This window comes from Schistocerca gregaria, chromosome X, assembly GCF_023897955.1.
Source record: "Schistocerca gregaria isolate iqSchGreg1 chromosome X, iqSchGreg1.2, whole genome shotgun sequence".
Taxonomy (NCBI): Eukaryota; Metazoa; Arthropoda; class Insecta; order Orthoptera; family Acrididae; genus Schistocerca; species Schistocerca gregaria.
The window spans coordinates 185,647,381-185,666,763 of record NC_064931.1 but is presented as its reverse complement, the minus strand read 5'-3'; positions in this window follow the sequence as shown (position 1 = coordinate 185,666,763).

The window sequence follows — 19,383 nt, the reverse complement described above, 5'->3', positions numbered from 1 at the left end:
TTTAAGTTGACAAACCAGAATAACTCAAAAGATAAGCTTCACACGAAAAAACGTGTAGAATCCAAGGTTGTTTATTTTCGAGGGACACATCTGCTGGTTCTAAAATTAGCCCGCCACCCCAGGCTCCTAGGAGTGGGGCGCTAGGCAACTTTAAAAATTTCACACGGGAACCCCCCTTTTTTACTTCAGAATTAGATTCTACATAAAAAACTACGTACATTTTGTCTTAAACATTTGTTTCGATTCTTGGTAATTGCCGCTGTAATTCAAGAAAATCCCTCATATTTTTTTCCACAGTTTGGCTTATGAGTTTCTACTGTCTCTCTGTCTACGCCAGCACATGTGCATCCTTAACAATATTTTGTCAAAATCTCAAGATCCAGGACTTTTCCTGTGTCAACACTTGTTGCCGTTGCAACTCTATTCTTAGATTTGTGTCCTCGTCTCTGCCAAGAAATATCAAAGGCATATTTTTGTTAGTCTTTTACTTTGTTTACTCTGTTAGTTAATGAGTTCACTCGTTATTAAATAGGATGTTTTGTTAGTTAGTTAGCTAGTCAGATGATTTGTTTCATAATTAAAAGTTGTGTGGCCTCATGGCCACGAGACAAACCAATCTTATCCGAATCTGCGGAAAAAATTAATACAGTATTTGGGTCAACATTTGTAAAACTCTTAATTCCTCTCTTGCAATCCCCATCCTATAGGGAGAGAGGGAGCGTTTTAGTTTTAGCGAATCAAAATATACGAAGTAATTAAGTTTTTTTATATTTATCCGTAATCATTTTCCACGCAAAAATGAGAACATGGATTTTCTTGAATTACAGCGCCAACTACCAAGAATCAAAACAAATGTTTAAGACAAAATGTACGTAGTTTTTTATGTAGAATCTGATTCTGCAATTAAAAAATAGGGGTTCCCATTAGAAATTTTAAAGTACTTTTTGAGATTTTTGGTAATAATTTTTCCCATTCATTATTGTTAGTATTATCACACATTTTTGGTTCCCGGAGAGTGATTAACTTGAATGTTACAAGATTATTCATTTTTTTGTTGTTTCCTTCTTCTTTTTTTCTTCCCAAACCCTCTTCATTCTTTGGCTATGTTCCTGTTTCCTTTGCTCTGCCCATATTTTGCCTGTTTTCTTTCTTTCTCTTACTTCAGATCTCTTGTTCATACTTTTGTTTCTGAATTTGTCTCCTTCTCTCTGTCCATCTCATACCCCTCTCCTTTTCGTTTCCTCCTATCCCTTCTCTCTGTCCATTTCCTCCTCTCCCCTCTCTCTGTCCATCTCTTCCACTTCCCTCTCTCTGTTCAAGTTCTCCTCCCCTTCCCTCTGCTCAACTCTTTCTCCTTCCTCCTATCGTTGCCTATTTCTTCCTACCTTTGTCTCTGTCCATGTCGTTTTCTTTCCTTTCTCTGCCCAATTCACCCTCTCTTCTCTCTCTCTCTCTCTCTCTCTCTCTCGTTTCTGTCCATTTGCTCCTTCCCCATGTCCTTGTCCACCTCTTCCTTCATCCTCGCTGTCTGTTCAGCCCCTCCTCCTCCCACCTTCTTTCTCCATGTTATCACCCTTACCCCTGCAGTATTTCTCTCCAGGTTGTAACTAACATAGGTACCAAATTTAATTCAGTTTGTTCCACAGGTTAGACAGAGCTTTTTACCCGCGGCTTTTCTCGTGTATGCACATAACAAATATATTTCACACGTATTTGTACACATATTTCACCTGCATTTCTAACGAATTTCACCCTGCACTTTCATTTACACGCAGCTCAAATTTGATGACATCGTTTCTCCTGACCTATGTGTTGTACAATGATAAAACTTTTCTCTTACATTCAGAGGTATATGTGAATACAGTCAGCAAAATTTGGTGCGAATACAGTGAGTTGTAAAGAAGTAATAAATTAAAACGTCAAGTTTCATGCCGGAGTTGTTATGAATGCACCACAAAAATGTAGTAAGCATAACCTTTTCTGCTTTCATCATTTTGTGGGGATTGTCAGTGAGAAAAAGTTTCTTAAAGGTTTGAAATTATGTGTAAAATTTGTTGCAAGTCACTAAGTGCTCTCATTGTTATATACTGGCTTACTCAAGTATGGGTCCTGAGATACACTGCTTTTTCAGGCTCACCGCCGCCCCTTTGATGAGTTGGTGGCCCTTACCAGGTAGCAAATAATAGTTGTACGAAGTTTCGTTCAAATCATTTCAGCGGCTTAGAGGAAGATATGGAAAGTACGTGCACACATATATAGGTACATCCATTTTTATAATATGTATGGAGTATGGATTCATGATGAGTGTGCTGTGAACACCATCGTCTTTCAGTACGACAAGAGCAGTTCCGACGGCTGCATATATACGTTGCTAGCTTGGTGAACACTCGGGTACCCTATGGCAACTCAAATGACCCACTAAATCACCTTCTCTTAATTCCATAGGAAAGTCTAGGATTATTTGGAACAGTGAGTGAAATTCAACAATAAAAATCCCCGCAATATGGTAGCTCTACAGGAGTGGTTTCACCTGCATATAGCATTCTTGAGTAGTCTCTTCCTCGTCCAGTTGATTTCTTTATCACGGCTAGAGGAACTGTTAATTTTTTGTCCAGTGTGCTTGACAACTTCTAACAATTGGTGCTCACTTATTCAAATGTCCATCGCATCCATAGAGTAGAACTCCATAGTTAAAAATGTTGCACCAATACTAAGAGATTACAGCTAATAGTGTTACTAGTAAAGTACAAAAACTATGTACCAACACCACCAAATCAGTGTCAAAAACCTGATCTACTACTGGGAACTGAAACGAGAACTTTTATACGTCCTAAATAGGAATAAAGAAGCGTTTTGTCTGTTTACAAGGACAGATTACCGTGCAGCTGCTATTTATGTCCATAACTGAACACTTTAGAGGTAAAAATTTTGGAACTGCCGACGTGTCGGAACCGGATACCTGCTTTACACAGGTAGTGCACAACCAGTTGTAGCATCCGAGCACATCTGACTCACCGACTGTAAACTTCAATCTCCCAGAGTTCTTAGTGCTTTTGCCAGGCTAATACCCGAGAGGTTGCCGTTATAACGGAGAGCTCGATTCACCTGTAGGACAGCAAACAGTCGCAAGGGGAAGCTTTGTGATGGCCCTTGAGGATCCCTCATCTGAAAGCCACCTGCGAGTAGCAATTATTGGTATCCAGGTTATATCCCGGCCAGACACAATGTTCACCACTGCATATATTCCACCAAAGACTTAAAAATATGCTACTTCGATTCAATAATTCATTTGTAATGAGTTCTATAAATGAACGATTGGTCAGATGTCTCATGAATCCAGCCAGTGGCACGTCTGACTGACGAGCTAAGCAAAGAAGAAACGTCTCACTATCTCACGAAAGAAATATTAACTTTCTGGGCTTTCAAGTGGTTTAGCTTCATCTTGTTCGAATGTACTGCTACCAGTATGCTCAAACACGGATTCACTTTGGTGCCCACAATTTCCCTGAACTAAAGGTTGTCATTGGAACTATCCACAGTCGTGATCGTCAAAACTAAACCGAGATGCCTCCCGAAATCATGTACCCAATTCGTATATTATAACTCTAGTTCAAAAACGGCACTAGATCATCAAAATATGGGAGCTCCATGAGCTACGAGTATAATCATCGGTGAGTCAGATTTAAAAGGCAGCTTTTTCTTTTTTTACGAATTATGCCAACAAGACAACGAGTTTTCTGGAAGGCTTATTCACAGCACAGTGAATGTTCCTTATTGCACAGTCTGCCTGTAGGCGTAACATCACTCCGATTAACGACCTATTAGATTCAAAGAAGAGGTGCAGACTTCATTAAGGATTGCTTTATTAGTGTGACAGCATCAGGAAAAATGCTCCACAAACTCCAATGGTAGACGCTACAAAAAGGAGTCCGGGCTTTGCGGGGGTTCTTCTGCTCGAAGTCCATTTTCAAATACCTTTTTCGGTTTCTTTTGTAAATTTGTTGTCATTTCGAATTTCTTACACTACTCTAATAATATCTTGCCTTTAGTGTAAGTTTTATTCTGTGCTATGGATTTCATTTATATCTTGACAATTCACTTATACAAAGTTGATGTAACATAACAGATGAACGATTCCTAGAAAATTAAGTAGTCTCTTCCAGTTCCATCCTAAATGTTTGCAGCTTCTGTGGAGTTTATTCGGTATCCTGGTGCATTGGTGCTTACGTAATGATGAGTGTGGATCTCTTATTCTTACTTCAAAATTTTTTTAATCGTATTTTTTTGGGATATAGAATTCAGTTTTGATATCTTAGTGATAAATGAACTGTGTATTACATTAGGTGTACATAATATCCAAAGTCATCACTTGGTCTGTATCTTTCGTATTGGATGAGACACAAGTAGATTTTTTTATCTACTTGTGTCTTCATCTAGGTAACTAATTGCTTTATACCCAACACCTTCGGTATGTGTTAATCCATAATTTAGATTAGTTGTTATTGCTTATCTGTTTAAGCTTCTCTTTGAATTGCGTCCCTCCCGTCCATCATCTTCAATTCGTGTTGTGCATAGCAGCATATTTGTTGCTGATATCCTCTTGAGACTGTGCCTCACCAGAGTTCTATTCGTTGAGATATCTGAGACGATGGTATAGGTTCCGTACTCCAAAGGAACGTTTTTATTAATCTGACCTTAGACTATTGGTTTTCAAAGTCATGCAATGAGTGCTTGAGATGTTTTCTTGTTTCTTGAATTGCTGTCTTTCTCAAAGTGGTTGAAAATAAAGCACTTAGTTACGTGACGTTTTCCCCTCAAATGGGTCCATGCTATCACCAATTCATGTATGTCAGTTTACTCCTGAAACATCCTGTACCAAATAATTGTGTGTAAATCCCTACCGCCAATTAAATGCAGTGTAAATATACTTCTATAAATGCCATTTATAGTTGCATTGCTGCAGCTTCTGTGTATGGACCGAGCAAGGAAGCGCATTGATCACGGAACTGGACTTGCATTCTGGACGATCAGTGATCAGTTCTCCGTCTAACCACGCAGATTTGATTTCCTAAATAGCATACGGCAAATTTAGGTATGTTTTCTTCGAAAACAATGCGCCTAATTCCCTTATGCATCCTTTCCTAATCCGAGATTGTGCTCCGACTATAATGACCTTATCGTCAGCGGGACATGAAACCCTAATCTTTCTTCCTCCCATTTATGTCCAAATATTGAATCCACGTATTTTCAGCCACACCATAGTTCATAGATGTACGATCACTCTATATCTCGCATATGATTTAATATTTGTTTCAATCTTCTTTAAAGTGTATAGTTTCAAAGATTATGTCCCGTGTGAGTCGATTCTACTACTTTTGGTTTCTATGATCATTTGTCTCCTAATGACTGTTTACAACGTGAATGTAATTCGAATATTCATAGTTTCGGCCCCTCTCGCCGGAGGTTCGAGTCATCCCTCGTGCATGGGTGTGTGTTGTTCATAGCATAAGTTAGCTTAAGTAGTGTGTAAGTCTAGGAACCTATGACCTCAGCAGTTTGGTCCCACAGGAATTCACACACATTTGAACATTTTGCACAGTTTGGTACTGTCGATGGAATCAACCATCAACGTGTGAAGACTAACGTAAACCTACAGTTTCCATAATCCGTTAATGAACTCATTGTATATGTGTCGTCTTCATGTGTTTATAATATTTTCGGCCTTCAACACACTTTTTAATGTGTAGTTCATTAAGTCTATTGAATAGTTGTAAAAAACTTACAGTTTTTTGTTCTTCTGAAGCATCAACGGTGCCCTTAAATTACAGTCGACTTCTAAATACACTACTGGCCATTAACATTGCTACACCAAGAAGAAATGCAGATGATAAACGGGTATTCATTGGACAAATATATTGTACTTGAACTGACATGTGATTACATTTTCACGCAATTTGCGTGCATAGATACGCAGAACAGCCACCTCTGGCCGTAATAACGGCCTTGATACGTCTGGGCATTGAGTCAACCAGAGCTTGGATGACGTGTACAGGTACAGCTGCCCATGCAGCTTCAACACGATACCACAGTTCATCAAGAGTAGTGACTCGCGTATTGAAACGAGCCAGTTGCTCGGCCACCATTGACCAGACGTTTTCAATTGGTGAGAGATCTGGAGAATGTGCTGGCCAGGGCAGCAGTCGAACATTTTCTGTATCCAGAAAGGCCCGTACAGGGCCTGCAACATGCGGTCGTGCATTGTCCTGCTGAAATGTAGGGTTTCGCAGGGATCGAATGTAGGGTAGAGCCAGGGGTCGCAACATATCTGAAATGTAACGTCCACTGTTCAAAGTGCTGTCAATGCGACCATCATGATGCTGTAAACAGAACCTGGGTTCATCCGAAAAAATGACGTTTTGCCATTCGTGCACCCACGTTCGTCGTTGAGTACACCATCACAGGCGCTCCTGTCTGTGATGCAGCGTCAAGGGTAACCGTAGCCATGGTCTCCGAGCTGATAGTCCATGCTGCTGCAAACGTTGTCGAACTGTTCGTGCAGATGGTTGTTGTCTTGCAAATGTCCTCATCTATTGACTCAGGGATTGAGACGTGGCTGCACGATCCGTTAAAGCCATGCGGATAAGATGCCTATCATCTCGACTGCTAGTGACACGAGGCCGTTGGGATCCAGCATAGCGTTCCGTTTTACCCTCGTGGACCCATCGATTCCATATTCTGCTAACAGCCATTGGATCTCGACCAGCGAGAGCAGCAATGTCGCGATACGATAAACCGCAATCGCGATAGGCTAGAATCCGACCTTTATCGGAGACGTGATGGTACGTATTTTTGCTCCTTACACGAGGCATCACAACAACGTTTTACCAGGCAACGCCGGTCAACTGCTGTTTGTGTATGAGAAATCGGTTGGAAACTTTCCTCATGTCAGCACGTTGTAGGTGTCGTTACCGGTGCCAACCTTGTGTGAATGCTCTGAAAAGCTAATCATTTGCATATCACAGCATCTTCTTCCTGTCGGTTAAATTTCGCTTCTGTAGTACGTCATATTCGTGGTGTAGCAATTGCAATGGCCAATATTTATGTAGTGATTTTTCATGACCTTTTGGATGCTCTCTTGAGTTCAAAAAACTTTATTTGGACGTTAAGTCTTGTGATAACATTCATTAGAATTCATGTTTTTTAATAAATGGCTTAATTTTCATAAGTAGTGCTGCTACGTATGTACTTCCTATAACAGGAGAGGAGACAGACTGTTTTTAGCATAAGAACAAATATTTTAAAAGAAAAATAGATGACAGCTGAGAACAGGACGGGGAATACGTGTTGCTGTTATGTTCAATGTTAATCGATATTGAGCAGCTGGAAATATAATGTTTCCAACGCCACATCTTTACCATTACTGCTGCAGACTTTGGTTTCCCTCACATCCATCTAGTTTCTTCGATGTTTTAACGTACTCCCATAGGGCTGTCTCAGGCAGACGGTAACATATTGTACGCTGTAAGGAATGCTTGCTTCCATTAGTACCTTGACCTAACTTCGCTTCCAGAGTCACGGACCACAAGAAATCCTTTGCACCCATAAATGCGAGGGCATTCGGACTAAAACTTTTCGTTTTAATTCTTCTTCTCTCTAATTCACCCCACTTGATTCAGTTTCGTAGAATTTTTTCGCTCTCGGATAATAAAGCGGGTCTGTAATAAGCTGTCGTATGTTTTGAAAGTTAGATGGTAAATTACAACTGGAGAGCATTGTTCCTTCTTAATAGAAGGTAGCTTTGATAATGGGGCATTAATTATCCCGGCACGAGATGGAGCCACTGTTGGCGGCGGATACTTTCATCAATCACCGGCAGTGTGTCACCCCGAGCTGCCGCCGCAGCCGCCATGACGAATTATTAAACGCGAGACGATCGAAAATAAGAAATAAAAGGGAAATTATGAAGAAAAAAGGACGCTAAGGGACTAGAGGCAGGCGCTATGGATGGGCTCGTTCGCTTCAGTGCGAAGCAGACAAAGCCAGGGCATAAAGACAACTTTCAACACCATTTTACCGCGTGTCGCAGCCACACAAGACACACTGCCGTATTTATTTGATTGAGCAGACGTGTAATCTATCAGACACAGTTTCTCTGTCCCGAGGAATATGCAGCACTGCAACTCATCCCTATTTCAGTACGAGAGGGAACTAGTAGTAACCACTATCTAGCTGCAGGAAAAATCTTCTTTTTCCTATATGGCAAAGATCTCAACCATTACATAAAGACGACATATAACGTTTAGTAAGCTAGGTTGTTACCCTACCTCTGTAAACTCGCCATTCTGTAATATCTGTTGCATACATCAGTTGGAAGAAGTTACTGGCCAAATTAGCCGTACTAGGCAAGGCGGTTAAACGAAGTGTCTCGTGTTCGAGTCAAGATATGAGTTTCGCTTTTAATCTATATAGGTTTTGTCACTCTCTTATGGCGCGCTACCCTTCATATTACTACAGTGATTATTAATCAGTGTGGCCCAATGCAAATATGATGCCTGACACAGCAGGATGTATACACTATGTGATCAAAAGTATCCAGACACGTGGCTGAAAATGACTTACAAGTTCGTGGCACCCTCCATCGGTAATGCTGGATACAATATGGTGTTCACCCACGCTTAGCATTGATGGCATATTCCACTCTCGCAGGCATACTCTCTATTAGGTGCTGGAAGGTTTCTTGGGGAATGGCAGCCCATTCTTCACTGGGTGCTGCACTGAGGAGAGGTATCGATGCCGATCGGTGAGGCCCGTCACGAAGTCGGCATTCCAAAGCATCCGTAAGATGATCTATAGGATTCAGCTCAGGACTCTGTGCTGGTCAGACCATTCCAGGGATGTAACTGTCGCGTACCCACTCCGCTACACGCCGTGCATTATGAGCAGGTGCTCGATCGTGTTGAAAGATGCAGTCGCCATCCACGAATTGCTCTTCAAGAGTAAGAAGCAAGAAGGTGCTTAGAACGTCAATATAGACCTGTGCTGTGATAGTGCCACGCAAAACCACAAGGGATGCAAGCCCCCTGCATGAAAAACACTACTGCATCATAACACCATCGCCTCCGAAATTTACTGTTGGCACTACACACGCTGGCCGATGACGTTCACTGGGCATTCACCATACCCACAAAATGCCATCGGATCTCCACATTGTGTACAGCGATTCGTCACTCCACTGTTCGATCGTCCAATGTTTACGCTCCTTTGGCATTTACCGTCTCGACCATGAAATCCAAGTTTTCTCACCTCCCGCCTAACTGTCATAGTACGTGCAGTGGATCGTGATGCAGTTTGGAATTCCTGTGTGATGGTCTGGAAAGATGTCTGCCTATTACACATTACGACCCTCTTCAACTGTCAGCGGTCTCTCTCAGTCAACAGGCGAGGTCGGCCTGTACACTTTCGTGTTGCACGTGTCTCTTCACGTTTCCACTTCACTATCAGATGCAAACAGTGGACCTAGGAACGTTTAGGAATGTGGAAATCTCGCATAGAGGCGCATGACACAACTGACACCCAATCACCTGACCACGTTCGAAGTCCGTGAGTTCCGCGGAGCTCCGCATGCTGCTCTCTCACGATGTCTAATGACTACTGAGGTCGCTGTATCTAGTACCTGGCAGTAGGTGGCAGCACAATGCACCTAATATGAAAAACATATGTTTTGATGGGTGTCCGGATACTTTTGATCACATAGTGTATACGTAATGGTAGGTACGTCTAAAAAACTTTTATATCCAAGTACGTCTTCAGACTACATTTCAAACAGCTTAAACATTAAGTTTAATTATACACCCAACCCAATTTACTTAACAGTAATCATTTGTAACAGCCCCATTATTGTTTATGGCAATGCCTAACACGAACTTGCAGACTGTAGATTAGAAGCATAGTCATGTATTGTGAAGAGTCATCTAAATGTGAATCTAGGGTCTCCACTGGGTTATGACATATAAAAATAAAGCGCTTGTGGTCTTTACTTTACTGTGCTATTAACAATACGAGGACCCGAAGTATTTAAACAGTCAATTACGATTTACCGTGCAATATCGCAGGGCAAATACCTATAGAATACGGAATATAAAACGTTATGGCCACAATATTTTGTATATCATTTTAGTTGACTGTAGCTTCGAGACTTAATTCTGTTGTTATTGGGGGTTGCTTTTGGGGATGGAGACCAGACAGCGAGGTCGTCGGTCTCATCGGATTAGGGAAGGAGGGGGAAGGAAGTCGGCCGTGCCCTTTGAAAGGAACCATCCCGGCATTTGCCTGGAGCGATTGAGGGAAATCACGGAAAACCTAAATCAGGATGGCCGGACGCGGGATTGAACCGTCGTCCTCCCGAATTAATTCTGTCTTCCACGTTAAGAACACCAACCTACCAGTACGCTAACCAGTATAAGTGGCTCATGCCAACGATTTCCATCCTCAGAGAAACTATAAAGTTAGTTTCAGTTTGTCGTGAGATTTACTCGGTTCTTAAGCATGACGAAATAAGCTAAATTTCATTTTTGATTATCATTCCCACCGACAAAAAGACAAATTCACGTTAAATATTAAGTTAGTATCAGTTAGATTATTGATATCGTCCAGTGTCGCTGCCATCAACGAGTCATTAAATGGTTCGAAAACAAGAAGGATCTCACTGTAACTGTTCAGAATATTTTACGTATTTTTATACGGTATTACGTTATTCCGTTTCCCGTTAGTGAGACCCAAAGTTGGAGGAAAGAGGAGGAGGGGGTGTGGCGCCGCGGGCGGGCTATGGGGTGGGGGAGGAGTGAGAGAAGACGAAAATATGTTGGCTAGAAGGGATGAGCACACTTTTACTGACATATTATTTCCCTATCTTGTCTCCTGCAATATCTGTAAGTCACTGGCGTTGCTCTACTACACGGAGAAATATTTCGAATCGCCACTACATCTGTGATGATTGTGTGCTGTTGACCTATTGATATTTTGGGTGTTAAACTCTTACATGGAGGGAAAATTGCGTATACCTACTTATGAGGTGAATCCACGACAATAACCGTAAACCTACAGGCCTCTCTGTGGGTACTGCAGTTAGAGTTACGACATACAGCATTTCTGCGAATTTTTTATCTGCTAAACGTAGTAGCAGAAGGCAAACGAAACATTATTATAGGTGCAAGGAAGCACAAAATAGAGTATTACTTCTGATCCGAAGCTGATGGCGTCGACAGTGACTGTACAGATTTTTGCCGGACTCGAGAACTCAATGTTGACGAAAGATTGTTATTGAGCTGTTACGCTGTAAGCACACACACACACACACACACACACATATATATATATATATATATATATATATATATATATATATATATATATATATATATAACAAATTAAAAAAACCTTGTCAGTAGCGTTTCTCACTGAACGTACCAGGCCTTTTGCGAAAATTGTTATGAAATCCCACTGCTCTCCTTTATGCAGGGTGGCCCACTTAAATATTTCAGCGCAAATACCTCTGATACAACTTTAGATAGTGAAAAATGGCTTTGTTCAAATGTGTGTGAAATCTTATGGGACTTAACTGCTAAGGTCATCAGTCCCTAAGCTCACACACTACTTAACCTAAATTGCCCTAAGGACAAACACACACACCCATGCCCGAGGGAGGACTCGAACCTCCGCCGGGACCAGCCGCACAGTCCACGACTGCAGCGCCCTAGACCGCTCGACTAATCCCGTGCGGCGGAAAACGACTTTCAGGTGTATTAGTGTAAAGCAGGGACTCGTGAAAGTAAATACTACGAGATATTGTAAAACGAAAGCAAATATAGGTTTCAACACAAATTTACTTTTTTTTAATGAACAACCCGTATTATTTCTTACGAAATCAATAACATGTAAAATCAAAATAAAAATGGCGTAGGCTGCATCGCAATATGTCAATTACATCCCAAGAAATTCCAAAGCAAAGTTGAAGCCTGAAATAAAAGAAACGTGCTGCTGTTGCATATCTCGAGATGCAAGCGTGATCCCCATATATCAACGTTTGTGGCAGGAAACCCACTTTCAGGCTTCGTGACAGCAGTGAAAGTAAGATTACGTACGTCGATCACATTGTGATTATGAGCCATTCTTCTTGTGATTTTTCATTGATTGCGTAAGAAACAATACGGGGTGTTTATTCATACCAGTGAAAGTCGTTATTCATTATCTATTTTCGTTCCAGAGATATTTGCACTGAAACGTTTAAGTTGGCCACCCGGCATATTTTGTTCTTGGCTCCCAGGAGGATGTGGCTCTGTTGTGGATACCGAAATTGGTCATACATCGTATTAGGTGGGTATCCAATTCTTTTTTTCTTTTTTTTTACGCCGCTGAATAATATACAGTACTTGACATAGCAGGGTAAAAACTAAGACAGCTTCCCTGACAACGAAACAAGCCAGGGAAAGGAAAACCGTTGCACATCACTCTAGTCTGCGGGACTAAACCGTCTGTGGCCACTGCAGCAAAATGACGTCTTATGGAAAGAGGTGCCGTCGTCGTGGTATCACGCACTATGAAGCAAGAACACTTATTAAGCAAGGTGACAAAGCGGAAAAAGCTACTAGCCTCTGAAGAATAAAGCTGGGCAATATTACAACTCTGGCCATTTTCTTCAAGAGATAACTAAACAAGTAGATCGAAGCGCATGAAATCATTTCCAGCCCATGGCCACGCCCAGCCGCTACGACCTGTGGCCTCTTCTTGAGTGGGTGTGCTTATGTGGGAGAAGTACTCGCCACCACTCTCTCATACACACCCATCTCCCACCACCCCCGAAATCACTCTCTCACTTTGTTTGCTCAGATACGCTTAGACAGTCTCCAAGTGTGTACGTGACGCTGACTTCCACCATCAGTGTCAGCCTCTCATTCGGAGTTAAAGACCAATCATAGTACACAATGATACAGGTAGTCACCTACACTGGACTTAATCTCTAGACCCTTGAAGAATTTGCCTGAACTGAAGATTGCATGCAGACTACCTGTCGTCTTTACCCTGGTGAGTCATCTATTGGGTGTCTTCTTCCTGGGGCACCCATCTCCCTAGTGGGACGTGTGTCTGGATCCCACCTGGTAGCTGCCTGGCCACCTTGTAGCTGCCCTCTGGTCCTTATGGACCGCCTTGTCGCTGCCCAGGGCAGACACATGCCTGTGACATCGAGCATGCCGGAGGCCACAGTTCGAGTACCATCCTTTCCCTCATTACAGCTCATGAGCCATTCGCTGGTACAAGTGCCATAGCTCTCTTGATGGTCTGCACACTTCCCCCACTGCTACTCCATGCTACCTGGGGAGGGAGAAGAGGGGAAAACTGCAAATGTGCCCATTTAAATGGCAATGCTGTCACACTGCATATGACTCAGTGTTATTTTTCGCATTTATCAACAGCGAAGATCACACACCACACAAATTTTCTGTATTATTTGATTTTTATCTGTACACAGTGCCAGCATACATACGCAGATAATTTTACAAATTCTCGCACACAAGTTTCCAAGTAATAGTGACTTAGGTTCATAATCGAAGAAAACCTTTCACGCATGATGTTGATTGAAATTTTTATCATGTTTGAAACCTCATTGTGGAGACGTGAAAACTCTTCCTGAGGAAAACAACGTAGACCTCATGGGCAGTTATAACGTAAAAGAAGTTTCATTTTAAACGTGAATTACACTGCAGATCAATCTGTTCCATGTGCACACGGTAAACGACACATTCAACTGAAAGGCCAAATGGTCTCGAAACCAGATGTAGGATAAGGGGTGTCCTCAAAAGGTTTAGAAAGGTATCCTTGTAATTCTTTCAAGGCCACAATGAATTCTTCAAGATTCACATTTTCTTTACACTAGTGGGCTTAGAGAACTGAATGGTTCATCTTTTATTTACTTATTTATTTACTGACAGATTTTGTCCCTTCCGCAATACGATTTGCTTCTTAAATGCATATCCATCAGCTCAGAAATAGTTTCTCACGTTACAGTGTCTTTCTGTGGGCAGTATGCAATCAAGACCACATAAAATACGAGGTCTGAATTCCATTCCAGATATTCTCATTTTCGCTCCTGCGCTCTTTTTTCCCTTCATTAATTGAAGAATACGGGGTTTAAAACAGAGACACCGTTCCAGGAATGCCTGTTGACTTAACCAGCGTGCTTTGCAGTAATACATACTCTTCATTCCTGTCCCATTCAAAACTGTTGCGGGTAGAGTGTAATAATGCGTGTGACTGCAGTAAAATTTGCTATTCATACCACCAGTTTCATCACGTGCCCCATGCCTGCAAATTTAGCTTAAAGTGCATCTACAGGGTGTTACAAAAAAGCCGGCCGAAGTGGCCGAGCGGTTCTAGGCGCTACAGTCTGGAGCCGCGCGGCCGCTGCGGTTGCAGGTTCGAATCCTGCCTTGGGCATGGATGTGTGTGATGTCCTTAGGTTAGTTAGGTTTAAGTAGTTCTAAGTTCTAGGGGACTGATGACCACAGCAGTTAAGTCCCATAGAGCTCAGAGCCATTTGAACCATTTGTTACAAAAAGGTACGGCCAAACTTTCAGGAAACATTCCTCACACACAAAGAAAGAAAATATGTTACGTGGACATGTGTTCGGAAACGCTTACTTTCCATGTTAGATCTCATTTTATTACTTCTCTTCAAATCACATTAATCATGGAATGGAAACACACAGCAACAGAACGTACCAGCGTGACTTCAAATACTTTGTTTCAGGAAATGTTCAAAATGTCCTCCGTTAGCGAGGATACATGCATCCACCCTCCGTCGCATGGAATCCCTGATGCGCTGATGCAGCCCTGGAGAATGGCGTATTGTATCACAGCCGTCCACAATACGAGCACGAAGAGTCTCTACAGTTGGTACCGGGGTTGCGTAAACAAGGGCTTTCAAATGCCCCCATAAATGAAAGTCAAGAGGGTTGAGGTCAGGAGAGCGTGGAGGCCATGGAATTGGTCCGCCTCTACCAATCCATCGGTCACCGAATCTGTTGTTGAGAAGCATACGAACACTTCGACTGAAATGTGCAGGAGGTCCATCGTGCATGAACCACATGTTGTGTCGTACTTGTAAAGAAACTTGTTCTAGCAGCACAGGTAGAGTATCCCGTATGAAATCCTGATAACGTGCTCCATTGAGCGTAGGTGGAAGAAACTAAAATGAGTTCTCACATGGAAATTAAGCGTTTCCGGACACATGTTCACGTAACATCTTTTCTTTATTTGTGTATGAGGAATGTTTCCTGAAAGTTTGGCCGTACCTTTTTGTAACATCCTGTAGATGTGCAGAATAATTATATCCCCGCTGTCGATCGGAGTAATATTTTACTCCTTCATCGTCAGTTAAAACTTCAAATTATTTCTGCATGGTGTTGTAATTTCATTCCAAAGAAATCTGCGGTACCTGTCGATTCTGCGGCTGCATAATAGATGTCAAGACTTCTCATCCTTCTCTTCTGTCATTCCCATTCATTTTTAAAGCCTTCTGACCATACCTTGGGAAACTGACTCATTTTTTTAATATTTTTCTTCTCTCCAGCAGCCACTAGTCTCGGTAACTTTCCTTACACCACGAACAAACAGCAAAGGGTAAAAAGCGCTGACACCAAGATTCTGTCGAAGTGAAAAATGTCGTGCCGACTGAAACACGCCGCGCCGCAATACTAAATGCAATGTCGCGCTCTACCGAGTACTTCGGAGAAGCACCGAGCAACGTGGAGACGGGCCAGCACGCGGACCTTGCCCGCACGTCGCGCTCGCGTTCCATTCGGCACGCCTCGGTCGGACCTGCTGCGTTGTACTCCGAGGTCCGAGGCGGGCAGCAACCTGGACGAGGCTGTCATTAGCCGGCGTACGGCCGCTGCCAGCACCGGCCGTCCTGTTGACTCCAACGAGGACCACGAGAAAGACAGGCCGCGGTGCGTACGTCATAGCGCGTGGTACTACAGGTCTTATGGCCGCGCGGACTCAGGGGCCTTGCCACGGTTCGCGCGGCTGCCCCCGTCGGAGGTTCGAGCCCTTTCTCAGGCATGGGTGTACGTGTTGTCCTTACTGTCAGTTAGTTTAAGTTAGATTAAGTAGAGTGTAAGCCTAGGCACCGATGACCTCAGCAGTTTGGTCCCATAGGAACTTACCACCACTGGTCTTATGAGTGCCAGCAGCCATCTCCAGTGGGTGGGTGGGGGGGGGGGGGGGGCAATTAACTGATTCAGACGAATTTCATAATTCTTGACTGCTCGTTTAAATGCGGGCAAGCACTCGATAGTATATGGCAAAGTTAAGACAGTTAGTGGGTACCTTTTCAATTTGTACCGTTTTTTTGTACGCCCTGCACGGAGCCGATATTTCTCGAAGTGTGGTGGACAAGCCGACTAGTGTGCTGTCACGAGTTTGTTGGAGGCCCGCATTTCTCATGGGCTCCGTAACTCCAACAGGCGATGCAGCTTACGCAGGTCACTGCCCACGAGGCCTGCTGGGCTCTGTAGGTGACTACGTCATCCCAGGATTGTCAGCCTCTCCTACAGCGTCAATCACTCCTCTCCACATAGAAAGGATAAAAGTCTAATTCAACCAGCGATATCTTACTTCAGCGAATGACAGACCGTTACTTCCTGATCTTTGCACAGTCGCTTCGTCTACTACAGGAGATGTCTCATCCCCGGATCTACATCTGGTATCAGAAGGGTCTGTCACCTCTACATTTCGGTGATAGAGGAACCTCGCCAGCTGCCATCTTGCGGAAGCTGGGTTGACTACTACAATGTTGCAGTTTCGACAGCATGCAATGAGTGCAGTGTCAGTGTCGTATATATATATAGAGGGAGAGAGAGAGAGAGACTGCAGAGCTATTGTGCCAGCCGGAGTGGCCAAGCGGTTCTCGGCGCTACAGCCTGGAGCCGCGCGACCGCTACGGTCGCAGGTTCGAATCCTGCCTCGGGCATGGATGTGTGTGATGTCCTTAGGTTAGTTAGGTTCAAGTAGTTCTAAGTGCTAGGGGACTGCTGACCACTGCAGTTAAGTCCCATAATGCTCAGAGCGATTTGAACCATTTTTTATTTTATTGTAACTGCAGAGCAAGCGGTATGACTCATGATGTTTAAATATGGGATAGCGAGAGTCATGATTAGCCACTCAGGCTGAAGTCTTGTTGTAGTAAGTGCTAGTCTTGTAGTGTATTTAGGTCTACGTATCGTCGTTTTATTTTGTTTTCTTGTTGTTCTTTTGGTTTTAGGTGATTCTTACAGGGTCAGTCTGGTCGTTGGTAATACCATACGGGACTAACATTTTCGTCAGCTGAAATAGCTCAGTTGTAAGCAAGGATTGTAAAGATGTCGAAGGAAGTGAATATTCTGGAAGAAGACGAAGCAGCTTTAGCCGGGAATGGAAACAAAATTGGCGTTTTGCTGCTGCAAACGAAATAGAGAAGACAAAAAATTGGGAGTTTTGCTGGGAAGAAAACGCTGATATGTTAGTCTAGCAGTAAAAAAAAATAGTATTTTGACATAGCGGGATGAAATATGGAAAAAGAGTGCTTGCGTGGGAGTAGACAGTGCGAGTAGGTGTCAGGAATCCAAGCCTGTGATAGGAAACAGGCTTGAGTGTAGTCTATCTCCATGCGCAATACGTCCAACTATCGTTGACCTAGTTAAACTTTTCGAATCATTGAAGAATCAGGAAATACGGGTCGAGCGGTGGGACCATTTCTTCGCTAGTGTGAATGAGAATTATAAGAGGGGAAAAGAGAGTATTGGCATGGTCGAAGATAGTGGGAGTTTACTTGATGCGTAAAGTACTAATTTTGTGGCAGTTAGGGGGAGTTGTGCAGAAGTGTCAGCTAAAGGGATGTATTACAGTGATGCTTCGGGAACTCAAACGGGAATCACTTGAGGGAAGTCGACGTTCATTTCGAGGAGCACTATTGTGAAAATTTAGCGAACCAGCATTTGAATCTGACTACAGAACGAGTCTACTTGTATCAACGAACATTTCGCGCAAGGACCATGAAGATAAAATTAGAGATATCAAGGCTCTTACGGAGGCATATGGATAGTTGTTTTTCCCTCGCTCTATTTTCGACTGGAACAGAAAAGTAAATGATTAGCAGTGGTACGTGGTACCCTCCACCATACACCATACGGTGGCTTGCGGTGTTTGTATGTAGAAGTAGATGAAAATAACTATCTTGTGAAAATGTGGCGTCTGAAGTAGCTGTGGTTCCAGAAGGCGCAAGTGTCGGCTGTATTGAGGCAAATGAGTGTGAGCGTAGCGACATGGGTGATATTGATTCAGGTGCAGTAGTATCTAGGCTCTTGGGTGATAATGGTAGTTGTTTTGATGCCGTGGAGGCTAGGCCAGATGTACAGGAAAGGATATGTGCTTTGATTTCTGTGTCGTTCTGAGCGCCACTACAGACGGTAGTTTTACTGTAGATATTACGGAGGATGCAAAGGAATCTATCAACACCTTAATTATATTACAGATGTTGTGGATGATGAAGTAAGACAGACGGATTTATTTGCAAAGGACGCAGATTTATCGCCACCGGTGGTGATGCCACCTCCTCAGAAGTGGGGAGGCAAGAAGAGAAAGAGAAGGAAAATGCTTGTAAGCCTAAGCGTCAAGCCGACAATGAATGCCTTAGGATCGGAGTAAAATTGCCGATATTCGTAATGTTACAGTTAACGACGATAAGACAAAACACGTAGCTGTTCTTGAACGCACACTTGAACCGGGGAAACGTAGTTTCAGCCGAAGGAGACAGCTGCGGATCTTACGTCGTCACAAAATTCACCAATGATGGAAATGGAATCACCTGAATTGCGTATTGTATCAAAAATGGCTCTGAGCACTTTGGGACTTACCTTCTGAGGTCATCAGTCGCCTAGAACTTAGAACTACGTAAACTTAACTAACCTAAGGACATCACCCACATCCATGCCCGAGGCAGGATGCGAACCTGCGACCGTAGCAGTCCCGCGGTTCCAGACTGCAGCGCCTAGAACCGCACGGCCACAGCGGCCGGCAGTGACGAAGAGGAAAGTGACTGAGGAAATTTAGAGAACCAGCATTTGAGGCTGACTGCAGTACAATTTTACTGCCACCAACTTATATTTCGCGGATAGACCACAAAGATAAGATAAGAAAGATTAGGGCTCGTACAGAGGCATATAGGCAGACATTTTTCCCTCGTTCTGTTTGGGAATGGAACAGGGAGAGAAGATGCTAGTTGTGGTACGATGTAGAAGAGTAGAAGGAAGTTGGTTACAATGAGAAAAGGTTACTTACAAGAAAGTATGG